This window comes from Brachyistius frenatus, unplaced genomic scaffold, assembly GCF_029030835.1.
Source record: "Brachyistius frenatus isolate BFR_SWC_R1_liver_20210118 unplaced genomic scaffold, ASM2903083v1 Contig_204, whole genome shotgun sequence".
NCBI lineage: Eukaryota > Metazoa > Chordata > Actinopteri > Embiotocidae > Brachyistius > Brachyistius frenatus.
Window position 1 is genome coordinate 94,159 of NW_027210803.1, and position 17,060 is coordinate 111,218.

Genomic DNA, 17,060 nt, shown 5'->3' on the forward strand with positions numbered 1-17,060 from the left:
AATGTTATGAAAACGTGCACGCATATATTAGTTTAGCACTATTCTACTGTTGAATTTGTCACCTCAACTCTTCAGATCTCATTAAGGCACCAATGAGTTTGTGGTTTACACTGTAATGACTATGAAAAATCATATCAATTAATGACACATCACTGTATTTAATTCATATATGCAAAGGCCACGTACAATACCCATCATTTTAAATAGCTTGAAATGATAAATTCGTCCCTATAATTATGGTGATGATTCAAGTCAATGAGCAAACAAATTTCATTAATGGATTAAAAGCTAAAAAATGGCCTGTTATCCAGCACTTAGAGGGAGGGGATTAGCCAGCAACCATATTAGACTTATCTTCATATGCAAATGAAAATGATTAGCAATCACTGGTTCCCCTGAAAGCAACAGCGGCAAATAAAAAAGTTACTGGGGTCGAAACAATAATGTTAACTACCGGAGAGAAATTAGTGATGTTTTTTTTTTAACTGAGGTACAGTCAATCAAATACTGATGTTAGTAGTCCTGCTACTTGTTAGGTGGATTGGAAAACAAAAAGTCAGAAAACGTAGGAAAAATTCACTTACTGTGAATCCAGCAGAAATAACTGCACAGTGATAAACTATCTCTACAACAGGGACTGAGACAATGGGTATTTTTTGGCACAGATGACTGCATCAGTGCCATGCATCTTTGGACCATTTTCTATTGGCATTCCACTTATGCTGGCTCCAGAATGGCCTTTGATGCCTGCCTGAGCTCATATTTAGGTCTCTGTGCCTGCCGGGGCTGCTGCTGCTCTTAGCATCAAAATTCAGCACTTCCTCTCAGTGGAACCAGGCAGCTGATAGCCCTTATCTCATCTCCAGCAGCATGAGCTGCTGGACTGGGGGCACACTGTACCTTCCTAGTCCCTCCAGCTCTCTAACAACGCTTTCTCTCTGGGTGAATGGTCTCTGAGGGCTCAATTTAGGCTGTGGATGGTCACCCCTGCCTCAGATTAATGTTGGCGTGTTGGGCCAATTCACAGGGATTTGCTCTGGTATTTTCAGCAGGCTGTGTTAAAGGTCTTGGAGAAACAAACTCTGACACGCATGTAATGGTTATACAACTGGATTCACTTGCATGAACAGCCTAGTGGTCACTCTCTTGACTTTCTCCCTCCCTCTCTGTCTCTGTCCTTCTGATAACACTTCAAAATTGGACTCCGACATATCCTCAGATGTATCTCGCAGGTTCAAAATCTCTCCTTTTTCAAATTGCTTGTGCAGACAGAGCCTGTTGTTAATCTTGAATTCATGAAGGAAAGCCTGAACGAAACCCTAATCCCTCGCCTCGTTATAAAAACATCATGGCACAAATTATCTACAGTATTAGGGCATGGTGGAAGTTCTTTTTATCTCCAGGGGTCCAAAAAGTGCTCTGACTGACTGAGCCTGAGTAGAAAAACACACACCCCGGGAGGACTCACATTGACTACTTGTCAAAGTTTCTTAGTGCAGCCAGCTCTAGGCCGGGTTCTCTGATGCAAGCACCTCTACCTTATCATCCAGCTTCTGCTGTGAGGAACCAATACAGCATGGAAAAAAAAAAAACTTTTCCCTTGCACACATGGCTGAAAAGGATCAAGCAAAAAAAAAAAAAAAAAAATACAAAGAAGTTCCATCACAAATATAAAATCAAACAATCTTGGCTCATTATTGGGCCAAACTATTGAGAATTAATAGATATTTTCAGATTTTATGAACTACATGTTGATTTCCTCTGTTATATCATCATTTTGTTCTTTTTTGGGGTTATTTTCCTACTTTTCCATAAATAAATATTAGTTTTCATTAATGTATACAGAGACAAATTTTCATTTAATAAAATGGAAGAAAACTTTTAACCAGAATGAACTCTATTGACCCTGCTTATGTAAATATAAACCCTTCAAGTCACTATATACTTCATTTCAAATAAGATGGGGGAGGGCAAGCATTAGTTGTTAAACCAAATGCACTAAAGCTAGATCTAAAGCTACTTTGTTAAAACTAGTCATTGAAAACCCATGCTCAAAAACCATTGTGCATAAAAAAAAAAACGAAATCTTTTATAGTGCTGTCAGTGTTTAAAATGAGTTATGAGTGTTAAAGTCAGAGTAAAAGTCAAGAAACCACTTAAACATTACACGTTTAAATTTTTCTTTTACCATGTAAGGGTAACATGTTCCAAAGCAGTGTTTGACAGATGAAACTAAAATTACTGATGCTTTCACATTCTAAAATCCTATTACTATGAAAGCCTCTTATAATTGAGTTAGAAATTTCACAGTCTATTACTAATCATGCACTGCGAATATGTTCAAAGCCAGTTTCCATGTCAGACACTGTCTAATCCTTCCTTTTAATGTAGCCGATCCAACAGTCCCCTTCATTAGGGTGCCTATAGGTTCCTCTTCCTCTCTGTGCTATAATGAAAGGAGAGTGTATGAAATAGGGATGGAGAGAGTGTTTGCTCTAGAGAGAAACAGCAAAGTTTTTTTTTTTCTCTCTCTTTAGACTGTGTCCTTATTAGGGCTTTTCTTTCCAAGGCAAGGTCAGATGGTCTACTAACTTTCAGCTTCATTAGCCTTGGGCTTGTCCTCAGGCACTAAGTGGCTCTCACGTAACACCATAGAATGCAATCTCTGATTGTGCCTTATGTCTCACTCTCCCTTTCTTTTCATGTTACACATTAGAGTTTTCTCCCTCTCTACCTCATCCTCAGCTCGCCTCTTACCTCCACCCAAGCAGCAGCATGGCTTCTCTCTCCTTCAGTCCTCCTCATTATATTCTGCCTGGATAACCTGAGAAAAAGAGCTCCTCTGTCTTCTTCTCCACTCCATCATAGCCTCTGCCACCCCAACCACAGGATTCATCTGCTGGCGACGAGCGACCTTTGACACCAGCGCCTCGCAGGCAGGATTACCATTGAGTCCGGCTCATGCTTTGTTCGTGGAAGCCGAGGAAGCAGAGAGGGTCTTTAATGAAATTCAAACTTTGGGCATGAGGAGGCAGAGACATCTGAGGACCTTACTTCCCCTCACCTCAGTCGCAATGTGTTGAGATCAAAAAATCTTGAGCCAAGCTGCATAGAGGAATGTTGCTCCACTCTGTGAATGCACAATGATGATGAGAAATAATGGGAGGTTTAGCTGAAAACCAAGGGTTTTTGAAGGACTCAAATATTCTAGCAAGTGCTGTCAATTACTGCTTCACTTTTCGTTGCTGGTGGCAGTCAGTAAGCAATAATGTTATCCTGAAAAGTTTGAACCAAATAAGATCCAAAGGGGATAAAACAGGTCATGGTGCATGATATGAGTTAATATCTCTCATTTTTACTTAGTACTTGGGGAAATATATAGCAAACTGGCTGAGGCCACATGGTTTTATCAGTCTGTCAGACACATCTGTGAAGCGATCCATCTTCTCACTTGAGGTGCAAAGCCATAATAATTGTGGATTCCATATGTTTCCTCGCCTTTCCAGATTGTGTCAAAGAAGTTTAAGTGTTTTCATTTCCACACAGTTCGTCTCTGTGTAACACTGCAGGTGCAGGCTTAAGTGTGCAGTGCATAAGAAAATCATACTCTAAACTAGCCAAATTTTTCCTATCAGTTGTTTGTGCACTTATACTGTATGTCTGCAGTATGTCTGCCAATGGGTTCTTTACTGCAACTGATTACAGCTTAAAAAACAACAACAACTGCCTGGCAGAGGAAAACACTTCATACTGAGTTAAAAAAAAACAACCCGTATGTTTTAGAGATGGTAAATATACTTATGTCACAAGGTTTGGAGAGGCTTGTGCTGTTAGTCACTAATATACTGGAATGGATTGCTTTAAATAGTAAAATGTAATCTTATTAAATTAATGTTTCATCACATACTGTAAGCATCAACATTTTGACTATGCAGTCCAATTCCTACAGCTGGCCCAGGCCATAACTATTAAGCCCTGTGCGGAAATTGTGATAATATTTTTCTATTGGAGTTGTGGTTGGAAACTGTACAGAAAGAAACAACAAAAAAAAAAAAACTTGTCATGGTAACAACTGCTGGGATTATGATTCCTGGTGCACTGAGATCTGTCGAGGGGTCTTTGAGAGTTGGGCATCAGTAGATGTGAAATTCTATAATCTGAGAAATTGGTGAGGCACAAGCATAAATGATATAAGAGCCACACATTCTGGAAATTTTACAATAATGCAGTCACATCTTCCATTTTTTTCAGTGCACCTGTCAGAAAAGAGTCAATTTAGAAGAGAACCCAAAATAAGAAGCATGATAAGCTCTACCATTCAATATATTGATATGAGTCTCCAAATTGTTATTAAAAAATAAATATATTTAAAAAAAAAAAGGAAAGGAAAGGAAAGGAAAGGAAAGGAAAGGAAAGGAAAGGAAAGGAAAGGAAAGGAAAGGAAAGGAAAGGAAAGGAAAGGAAAGGAAAGGAAAGGAAAGGAAAGGAAAGGAAACACAAAATCCTGGAGGCCTCATCAATCATTGGAGGTGTGTGTGTGTGTGTGTGTGTGTGTGTGTGTGTGTGTGTGTGTGTGTGTGTGTGTGTGTGTGTGTGTGTGTGTGTGTGTGTGTGTGTGTGTGCGTGTGTGTGTGTGTGTGTGTGGGGGGTGGAGTGTGTGTGTGTGTGTGTGGGGGGGGGGGGGCTCCATAGCTTGAAGCCGTGCACTGCTTTTGTCATTGACGAAAAATGGCTTTCCATAGAAAAATGAGTGAGATCACACAAACACATCCCGGTCCTGTATTGATTTTTATGGCGGATGGTGGGGCTGGTGGGTAGTGGAGGCAATGCTCTCAGAGCAGATGTCTAATGGTGTTTAGAGACTCTCCACTTTATCAAGCCAGGCCAGCACTGACAGTTAGATGCTGGAGGGCAATTAAAATTAAAGCCTGCCTGATTAGAATATCATATTCATCTGGATGGTAATTACTATGTCTGGCTCCGTATAAATAATTAATTATGCAAAACCCATGCAGCTGCCACTGGCTAGAGTTAACTGACTTTCTGTCAACGTCTCACAGTTCTAGAAAGGATAAAGAGATTTGGGAAATAAGCTCTTTAGCTGCTATCTGGAAGCCCGCTGGGGTGTGCATGCAGCGCCCATTGAAACAGTGGCAGCCTGCCCTCTGTGTGCAGGTGGCTTCAGACATTGAGAGTTGTTTCCTTTGGAAGACGTATTTAGTTTGAAAAAAAAAAAAAAAGAGACTGCTCTTTTTTGGGACATCCTCTTTCTTGTGCCCTCTGACTTCTTAGCACACACACAGCTCTTGTTTCACTTTAAGACATTGTCTGTCTCTATTATTTATCTTTTTGGAAATTTAGCACACATGAACGGCTATGATTTTCTAGTCTTTCCTTTTGACTGTGGCCACGACATTAAAAGGAGACTCAGTAATTAGTCTGCATTAGTAATTAGTCTGCATTTCCTGCCCCCCCCTTTAAGATTCATTGACGCTTGATTGCATCATCTCTGTCTATGTGCACTGACATTTTTAAGCTTGTTAAATCTTGTCAGATATGACTTTGGTAATGTAACCGCTGATTACTGATTATGCTACACTGGAATTAAGTCTTGGGAATATGTTTGTGTAATAAAGAGGAGGAATATTTTTTGATTGAGAGGATCTTAAAGCATTTCATAACAGATGTCACATATTTGAACAACTATTGCAGGGATTGCTATTACATTTGTACAGATGTGTATGGTCTCAGGAGGATAAATCCTAATGGCTTTGGTTATTCCCTCTTCTCTGGTACCATCATCAAAAGTTAAATCTGTCTAATATGGCTTATGACAAAATACCAAATTAATGATATTCCTATCAATGTCCACTGTGGCTACAACCACTTTAATATGTTTTTAAAACATATATCTCGTGCCGACACGACGCTGTTATTTTTTGAACCCCTAAAATGGAGACTTTTGAAAACACTGCTGAGTTTGAAAACTCTGGAAACAAAGAATTTTGTAGACGATGACACAGACATCCACGTCCTGTCTGGGTCTTTGAGTCCTTCCCTAAACTGCCATTCCCCTATCATGTGACCCTCTTCTGGGAAAAAAAACAACAAACAAATTTGTTTGACACAACTTACAGGCAATGCTGACCTTGTCTATGCAGATGTTCTGCAGTTAAATCTTGCATCTTACAATGCACCTACTTTCTACATGAACATGGGCAAGGCCATAGACTGTATATTACAAATTGAAGTAGCTTCTGAGTCTGAAAAGTGAAGGCTTTACAGAAGAGCCAGAAGAGCCAGAAAGTGCAACACCACAGTCATTATGTTGTCATTTGCTAAATTCCACCTTTTGATTAGTTATCCAGCAGCCCATCTGAACATGACCCCATGATTAATTAGATATTAGGCCTCAAAAAGCGATATATTTGGGGGTGTGTATGATTTGATTGACATTCTCAGTCAGATGCACCACTCACTCCTCCCCAGTTTGTCCAAATATGGTCACTTCTGGCTTTGCAAGATGGCAAAAGGCACACTTAGGCTTCATAATGGCCGTTTACAAACCAATTGGTGACGTCACAGGAGGTTGTTTGGTTGGTGTCTTTGCAGGTCAGCACTGTCACGTATGTGAGCATGCCTGGACCCAGCTTTCCGAACCACTTGCATTGCAATTGAACCATATCTTTGTGAGCGAATATTTACAGGGTCATGCAGGACTAGTTAGATGTTGAAATGGTTTTATAATTATTTTTTTCACACTTCTGACTTGTGAATACACTTTAAGTATTTGGACAAAATACAACTAAAATAACATTTTCTGTTTTTCCTAGATTACCTCAGTGTAGATGTCTCCTGTGCAGGCTGTTAGCCAGATGATTAGCAGAGAAAACACAGTTCTCCCATCCAACCATCTCTTAAATATAACAAGGTGAAATTGCCAGAGTATCTTGTGTCAGAGGAGATAATTAAAAACACCAGTGGTGGAAGGAGGAGTGGGATGGTCTATGGAAAGAAGAGACAGCAGCCACAGGTATGGCACACAACATCCGCAGTATTCTTTTCTTATTAAAATTTCTAATCACGCAAATATAAACAATTAGCAAATGTTTAATAAGTAAAGCTGAAATCATGTTCTTGGTGTACACTTCATTACTGTGACCTTCTCCAAAGACATCCATAGCTCACAAATTAGCTTCATGCTGTTAAGGACGTTAATATGGTAATCAAATGCAGAAGGTTATATAAGCAGTGAAGGTTATTCCGTTTCATGTGGGAGAATGTGGAAAAGGAAATTGAAAACAGAGCAAAGGACCTCGAGATCACATAGTGTATTTATCAACCTTTACATGTCTCCTTGGTTACTCTTTCACATTCCCTCGCACAGCGTTTAACCAAAGCTAATTGTAACATTATGCAAACAGTGCAATGCTGACAAGCTTAAAAAGTTAGAAACAAGGAAGTCTACCAAGCTGCATAAATCATGTGATAAACAGTGAGTGCTTAAGAACTCCGCACTCCAAACATTTCTGAAACCAAATTGTATTGGGTTGGGAGTCTGTGCAGTATTACCTCTGAAACCACAATTGCAGCTTTTAGACTGAGTTTGCCTCCCTGTCTGAAGAAAATCTCCTCACACAGAAACAGCTGTGGATCCACAGTATCTGCAGATTTCACTGTAACAATAGTTTGATTTTTAATTGAAGAGAATATATAGGAAGTAAATAAACACGCAACTTTGTGTTACAGGCCTGTGTTTCCACAAGCACGCACTGAGGTTCCAGACGCTGGGTGTTCGCTGTTGTTTTACAAATGTTGCTATTGATTTTAAGGTTCCAGTGACCACTGGGATAAGGTAGCTAATTATGTTCGGCAATGTTTTACTTGATGTATGCATGTTTTCTCTCTTAGCCTCAAGGACTCTGTGGTGAGAGATGACTTGTTACGCGCATTCTTTGATAATCTTTTCACGGTGGGAGGTTTGGTGATTATGGAGATCTCAAAGCTGAAGCTGTGGGAGATAAGCTCCAAATGAGCATTATTCTGCTATTGCAGAACTGGCTTGAAGACAATGCCCAAGTGGCTCGTGAAAAAATAAAAAAATAAAAAGTTCAGAATTTAAGTTCTATAATTATGTAAAATACTTGATTTTATATTTTGGTTTGAAGTTTGCAAAGTTGAAGTATTCTCAAAAGTTGACGGGCGGATGATGAACAAACATGAAAATTGTTGAACAAGAAAGAAAGAAATCTACGTGAGACATTCGAATATCAAAACAAAATGTCCAATATGCATGCTTTATTGTCTGAGCCAAATTTATTTTACCAGAAGTATTGTTGAGTCAACAGACAGCCACAGAAAATCTGCAAATCACTGAACCAACAACCAGCAAATCAGTCAATATTGTCTTTCCTGTGCTCTCAATGTTAATGTAAAACAGCTCCAGGATGGCAGCCCGCAGCTCCATCCTGGCCTCCACAAACACTTCTGGAGGGGCACCTGGCGTTGCTGGCACACTGGACCTCACCATAGGGAAGGAGGGCGAGGTTTTGGCTCAGACTCTGAGCTTCTGTTTGCAAGGTCACAGCTGCCTCATTGGTGGCTCCCACTGCCTCGTCTGGCACCGGTGCAGAGTGTGTCCTCCGCCGCTATTCTGCAGGAGGCCAAGCATCCCAACTTCCTTGTGATGGCAGTTTCAGACAGCGTGTTAGCACATGTCATCAACCCAGCACACAGTCGTACCACTGAGGGGGCTCTTGTGTGCCAGTAGGGGGAAAGGATTACAAGCAAAGGTGAAGAACTGGACTTCAGGCATAAAGACGTTTCCTCAGCCAGACAGACGACTTTAAAGGCTGGATCTGTTTATTCAGTCGCACTGTTTGTCAGCTAATAGATTCTGGGACAAATATGCCACCTTTAAATCTTTCATACATCCACGGAGAAGAGACGCAGGCATCCACAAACACAGATGCAACAGCTGCTGATAATAAGGTGTGTCATCCCGCTTTGCCCAGAATAAGACGAATGACTGTTATGTGAGCGGAGTATAAATGAAGTTCCCAATACTTTTCCCCTTTTTAATATCGCTGCTATCTTTAGGCTTGGTTCGGCACCTGCTGTGGGCAGATATCGACTGGAGGAAAAGGAAAAAGGGGTGGATGTAGGGGGGCTGGGGTGGATGTGTGTGAGGAGGGGGGGGCTCGGTGCTGGAGGACTGTGGCAACCGTCCACAGAGCACTTCCCCATTCCTTTGACTGGATGTTGGAAGACGTGGTTCCAGCCAGGAGGGGATGTGTGCAGGGAGGGGTATGTGGGGAGTGTGTTGGGAGGTTGTTTGAAGACTTAGGAAGAAAAGCTTTGCGAAAATAAATCAAGACTGTTTCATGTAAGATATGAGATTCGCATTGAGCCTTTTCAAATGAGCCCCTTTATGTCTAAAAATGACTGACAGTCATAATAGCCGGCCGTCTCAGAGAAAGAGGAGAATGGAAACGGGCACGGTGCCAGGTCTAGTTTCCTCACAAAAACACAGCCGTCAAAATAAAGAGCGCAGGACCAGCTGATTTTAGTTTAGTACAGCTCATAATATGGAACGACTGGGAGCTCTTCCTGTCCATAATTGCTACTTATCCAGAGTTAAAGAAAAAGAAAGAAATGTTTTGGTTGCCCTAAGTGAAATAGTTTAAAGTGCAGGAGTCTCCCCACTAACAAGCCCATAAATTAGTCAGAAGGACAAGGAGATCGAGAGCAAGAGGGAGAGGGAGAGGCAGAGGCAGAGAGGGTAAATGCTGCCCGTTGAGGGAAAGAAAAATACTACCGAACCATACAGATGGTACACGAGTAATCTGCTACTGAAAAGACAAATATACATTCTTGACATACTATACAACTGTAAAATGTGATGGTTCAGACATTCAGACACAGACTTCCAAATAGACATCTGCTCTATTGTCGTATAAGTAGCTACAAACTCCAGCCATATTCTTTCTTATGGTCTTAAATTTGACTGCTAATTAATCATTTTACAGAAAAGCCAAAGCGTGTCTGTGTGCATGGTTGTGTGTTCACGTAAACACATATTGCAAACAATCACAGACAGCTGAAACTTTAAAGCACCATAGGCTACTGTATAAAGAATCACCAGACTGTGACCACTTTCACTGAGGCAGTGCCCCGTGGATACACTGCGTCATTCACACGGTGTTGATTCCAATTACAGCACCAACATGTTTGAGATACATAGAAGAACCCTGCATTTGCAAACAGCCTGTGTTATAATTTGATGCCTCTGGAGTGGATGCATTGTTGGTAACATCATCCCATTGTACTGTCAGATCAGTTTGAGGCAAAAAAAAAAAAAAAAAGGAACATTCAATTTCCAGCTGCAGAAGGGCCAGCGCATATTCACCACAATACGCTAGGTTTCATCACCAAACTCTGTGAGGTGTTGCAGGAAAAATAAAACAGGAACAGGCCTGCTAATTGAAGTGGTCATGCTTTCTGGTTTCCATTGGGGTAATTGGCATATCTATTTAGGACATAGATATTTTGTGGAAACACGTGCAACTGAGCCGTAAATGACGTATGAAAGCAATATAATGTGCCGTAACCAATAGTTACGAATCAGTTAAGTGGACCTTAGCTACTATTCAGATGTCCTTGGTAATTTTTCTGTGACTTTCAGGACTTAAATAAACTGAACCACAGTTTAAATGTACAGTAGAAAGACATGGGAGGTTACCAGCGCGTTCAGACTTAGCAGTGTTTAAATGAAGTAATCTCAAGGTGCTACAAGGTGCAGGTCATGCAAAAAGGACAATTATGAAAAAACATGGTGAAAAAAATTTAATATTAATGTAATGGGACAGAAGAAAAAAATAATATTGATGGAGTTTACCTGCATACAAGAGTGAAATTATGCAAGGCTCTTTTTGCTCAGTAATTGGATAACCAGGCTCAATGCTATGCAATTCCAGTATAATTATCAGAATTATGCAGCTCTTGGAGTTGTCGAATGTGTTACTTTTCTTTCTGAAATATCTTATTTCTCATATTAATTTTGAAACAGATTTTCTTTCCAGTGCCAGTGAACTGGCACACACTGCAGTGCCTTGGCTCATTCCTGCATTCCTTGAACACTTGGTGGAGAGTTCCCATCAGCAGTCACCTGATGCTGGTGGTCTAATGGTCGGGATGACCCTGTGGAAACGGGCTTGGTGCCACCCTGGATCTTTCCCATCTGCTGCGTACTGGGTGTAGAGCATTATCTAGTGATGTCCTTGAACAGGAATGGCATCAAAACTAACTCTGCGATGGATAATCAGAGATTAAAAAATGTGAGCCAAGAAGATTTTTAAATGTGCAATGTTTTGAATGAATATTGCTTATTACAGGTACAATAATATTTTTTTTAACTTTTAATTTTTATTTTTACCACTGATAGTGCCATGGAGAATGTTTAAAAAAAAAATTGTGAATCACTTTTTGTCTTTTTGTGTATATAGTGTCAGCACATGTATTAGCATGAGAACACAAGAAATACATTCCTTCCCTGGTTTCACTATATTTGCTTATCAACAGTTGGGGTGCATAATGCACGAACAAATGCAGCAGTGGTAGAGAAGAAGACTGCTGGCAAGTAATTTACATTCTATAGTACATAATTATATTAAAAATGTTTTGGAAGTTCATAAGGTAGGAAAACTATTCAGCTTGGTTTAGTCAAGGATACTCCAGCCTGTTGTCATTCCCAGGGCATCAAATACTGCAGCTAGTCAAAGTTCACTGACCTCTCAGAGATACATAAAAGGTGCCCTGTGGTGTCAGTGACCACCTGATTCAAAGACAGAAGTCAGGTGACGCACTATAAAGAGTATGAAAGTCTGTAGGTCATAAGTGGGTAGTATGTTGGATGGAACCATCTCTAACTGTTGTTCCAACCATTATTTTTCCATGATACGTCGCTGTGGTAGGATAACAGCGCACTGCGCCAGCAGACCTGGGATCAGCAGAACAGCCCCTTAACAGAATGCAATAAGGCAATAAAAGACGCATCTTTGTCAAGTTATTTACCCAAGTACGAAAAAAAAAAAAGTATGCTGCATTACACCTGTTCCAACAGGTGCAATTTATTTTAAAAACGTATATTGTCGATGTAACACAACTGCACACCTCCGGTTTTCAAATTTTGACTCAAACAACTATCAGCAGCTAAAGCAACATTGAACTGTTGTTTTCTAAAGATTCCCTTTATTTATTGCACATTACCAGAGTCCTGTCATTTGATATTGATTGAAAACATTACCTATTTGAGCTTTAAAAGCAGCCTTTTGATAATAATGTCCACAAGCTGTGTAAGTGCAAATACTAAAAAAAAAAAAGGCTCTTGGTTTTAACAGCATTGTAGATAATCCAAAGTCTCTACTCACATACTAACTGAACCACTGTCAACTTGTATTCATTACTTTTCTAGCTGTTTTTTTTAGGTTTTTTTAAACTAAGCAGTTAAAAAAGGATTCCTCATGGTGTGTGACCAACAAAAAAAATATAAAGGTCTTTGTGCTATGCTGCAATCCATTTAAATAAAATGTCGGCAAGAGGTGATCTGCGTGAACCGACAGCTCGGGAGACCACATGAACCATGCCGTCAATCAAAAATAACATCACCCACACATGGGAACATTCAAAACCGAGCCTTGTGCTTTAATTGTTTACATAATTTGGCAGAGTCTAGTCATTTCTTATGGGAAGTGTACCATCACTGCCTAAGACTCTCATTGTGCTGGTCGGGTGTACTGTTCTTTTCTCTTCCTTTCTCACATGTGGAGGCAGCTATCTGAGGCGTCCACGCCGGTGGATTATCCCACTAACCACCAATCCTTTTGCAACAGTTGAGAGGATGAGAGCGCCTGTTGGATCACCTCCAGGGCCTGCTGGTGCCTTGTCTTCTACTCCCCTTCCAAAGCAGCTCCAGGCTGGGGCCCGAATCCCCCATCTCATCATCCACTCTGTGCCATCTCTCGGTCCAGGCCACACCCCAGCAGGGATTGGCACATGCGGAGTTCTGAGGCCTTCTGAAGACGGAAAGGGAGCGACTGTAGGCTCCGAATGTTTTCTTTTATATTTGTTTTCCTTTCTGTCGGGCATTGACCAAATCTATCCTGCTTGTCCCTGTTTTCTGTTCTAACAGGAGCTCAGATGTGTCGGGGCAGTCCAGGTGTGAGTAAACCAGGTTTAACGTACCAGGAGAAGGAGGACAAGCATGCACGCCACACAATTATGTTAAGACACAAATGCACCACCATCACTGTCACATGTCTATATACACATATATATATATATATATATATATATATATATATATATGTATATGTAAATACAAGCATGTATGCATATTGAACCATAAAAAAACCCTGCTGTGAAGATATAGCGAAACACTCCCACACGCATTCTGCAGACACTCTAAACACTTACTGTATCTGGTCCCTCACACAGTCCCACCCACGCATACACAAAGCTATCCTTAATGCTCACATCTGATCTGTGTGGGGCCCGTCTCCAGTCACTCGATCAGAAGTGGGGCCCCAGAACGTTTCCACACACATGCAAATGCCTAAAGACAACAAAGCCAGAGATGACGATATGGCTCTCGCTTGAAGCATGTGCAATCAGCCTGCGGGGCTTTAGCTTAAACAATTGCTAATCAGACAAAATAACTGAGAAGGACACGGTAAGGGAGAGAAATGGATGGGTTGGTAGATGGAGAGTGAATGATTGCGTGCAAACCGAATGCAGAATTCACACTCACTAACGTCCGGGCTTAGGTACCCGTGAAGCACACTTTCCACTGCAACGCAATGAGCTTAATAAGTAGACCTCGGAGACATTTCTAAAAACAGCTCTGCAGATAAACTGTGTCGATGTCTCTTTAAGTACGATCACACTTTTATAAACTCAGTTAAAGAATAAGAAAGATATGCATTGTTAAATAAACTATGATTTTCAGGAAATTTTCAAGATAATGCAGCTGAAGGTTTTACAAAACAAACTCATTTAAAACTGATTTATATGCAGTTTTTTACTCGAGACCTTAATGCCTCCACCAGTCACAGAGGGAATGGACAGATTGGCTTCTAATGGCTATCCGATACTATGCAGCAGTATACCTATGTGTTGTTTAATAAGGTGAACTGACCTTTCATCATGGTTATAAATCAATGACATTCTCCCACATTGAAGCACTGCATGCAAATGCATAATATTATCTTCTTATTTGCACATGCACACAAACACACACACGCTGCTGCTGCTACTAACACACACACACACACACACACACACACACACACACACACACACACACACACACACACACACACACACACACACACACACACACACACACACACACACACACACACCAAAGGCAACCTATTCACAGGAAGTCAAACTTAAAGATTAATATACATGTTTCATGGCTCCATATTTGCACTCTGCTTTTTCATAGGTACAGTCTCTCAAGCAAAGTGCCTTCAACCCGACTGTTCAGTGATGAAATAAAATAATTCATTTCCTGTCGCCACTGTACAGTTCTGGATAAAAAATAAATAATAAAAAAAGGCCTCTGCAATTACCCTGGTAAGTGGGAAGAGGTGAGGCAGAAATAAATGAAGTAAGATTGTGTTTGATTGCAGGTAAATGGGAGATGTTTGTGTTCAGGGCCTTTGATGTTGTTTTTAAAAGGACCTGCTGGCCTTTCATTCTGTGATTACAATCCTTCTGCCAAAGCATAATGGCTGAGGTGCAGCTCTGTAATGAAGGCATTACCAACAGCAGGATAGAGCAACAACTGTAATGTCCAGATTCCACTCATTTACCTTCCAAATAATACTTCACCTCACCCCACAGCAGTGGCAATAACAGCAAAATCACAGCTAATGCCATCTTGCCTGTCACAGGAAACAATATAAAAACAATGTATGTCTTATTACTCTGCCTCGCTTGCTACCACTGTCTTTCTCCATCCTTGATCACCAGAGGTACAACCCTAAAGCACAACACATTCTCCAAATTGCAATTTATTTTTGCATCATCAACACAAAAGAAAAAGCGATAAACACTCACTGTGTGCCTAAACATACTTTCTCCTCATGGGCCCAGCCACAGGCCCAGATGGAACCATAGGTCCACACACCGCTGTGTGTCACTTTGTGAGTGTGTGGATGGGGTGTGTGTGTGTGTGTGGTGGGGGTGAATGGGGGGGGGGTATTTGGAATACGTTCCCTGCTTCTCTAATAAGCCACCGGCTTGATGCCACTGCTCTCCTGCATGGGGGGAGATAAGAACTGGCAGAGCAGTGGTGTGGGCTCCCATTGAAACCCAGTGTGCTGCTAAGCCCCCACACAGCCCCCAGCAGAACCTCAAAATATACACACACACACACGCTCACACACATGCACACACGCACACACACACACACACACACGCACGCACGCACGCACCACCACATACGTGCACCTACACACACAAGCTACAAAGGCAGCCCCCAATGAGGTAACGTTATGATTACAGATGCAAGAGCAGAGACAGCGCGCTGGGAATATGAGGTGGAAAGAGCGAGCGGGAGAGAAAGGAGAGGGAGAAAATAACAAGTATTAAGTCCACTGAGACGGCATTAAAAAAAGCACAATGCTCCGCTTGTTGTTCAAAAAGAGTGAGACTACTGAACTGAGGAATCTCGACTTCTTTTTTTCCTCATTCAGCCTTTAAAAAATTACCGCACCAGCAAGACTCATCCCACCCTCATTTACTATCTTTCCTTTTTTATATAAAAAAAATATATTTTTTACATGCTTCAGCAACAGTAACAATTACCTTGTTGAAGAGGAGAAACGTTTTGAATTTGTGAGGGCTAAGGGGATGTCATTTGCATATCAAACCTTGTTTTTCAGGCCACATGGGAGTTGAGTTCTCTTCTTTAACCAGTTGAGATTAACCCCATGCAAATGGAGCAGATGCCAAACTCCAATAAATCAGCACTTAAGAGGGCCTACATCTGTGGAGGACATTGTTTTGAAGGCCAATCCGCACCTTCCCCATCCAGTCGTCAGTAATTGCGAAACTGTTGCTTATCCATCTGTGGAGTGTTTTGTAAAGGAAAAGAGAGGCGTCAGCTATTGTATTGGAAGAGCATTGAAGTGCTATTTTGCTTTTGTAGAAAATCCTATCACCTCATTAACACATTTTCCAGTGAGTGACCATTAGCTGTCAGCCATACAAATCAGCTGCTCCGGGGCTCCACTATCATTCTGTGTCCTTTCTCTCAGCATCTGTATTCATTTCTTAGGTAGTACACTTACAATCAAGCTTTTTACATAGCTCAGAGTGGTCTGTACAGTTGGTGTTGTGAAAAGTCCAAATGAGCTCCTCGAGTGCAGATTTTAATTTCCACTCTGTTTATACCAGACGGAACAAAAGAAAAAAGCTCTGAAACAAGTTCAGTATTTGCTGAATTCTCCTACAATTCCCAGAACTGCCTTTTTTTGCAAATGTGTTTTCAGAATGATAGTAAAATAATATACAAATTAAGTTTTAGGTAGGGTGACATAGGTGAGATGTGACGCAGGAGACGCTGATGAAAAATATGAGTTATGACTGTGGCAGCATGGATTTAATTAATTAGGATAAATCTTCAATTGTTTCAGAATTTGCCATACTTACATACGTATTTTCACTCTTCCTTTTTAATCGAACAGCACATTAGTTTCATCGTTTTGATGGTAAAGAAATTAGCACAGAGAGGAAATGCATAGTTGTTGCTTTGCCTTCACTTGTTCTGGTAACATTGGACCCGATCTGTGCTGGTACAGTCATACAATATCATACCAAGCAGCCTTGCGTGATTCCAAAGGGGCAACCTGAAGAAATGAGTTCACCACACACCACTTATTGATACTTTGGCTTTTTTTGTTTAATTTAATACTGAGTTAATAACTTCAGAGCATTGAATTTGTATTTAGCGAGTCTATGATGAAATATACTTTATGTTAAATTCAGCAAAT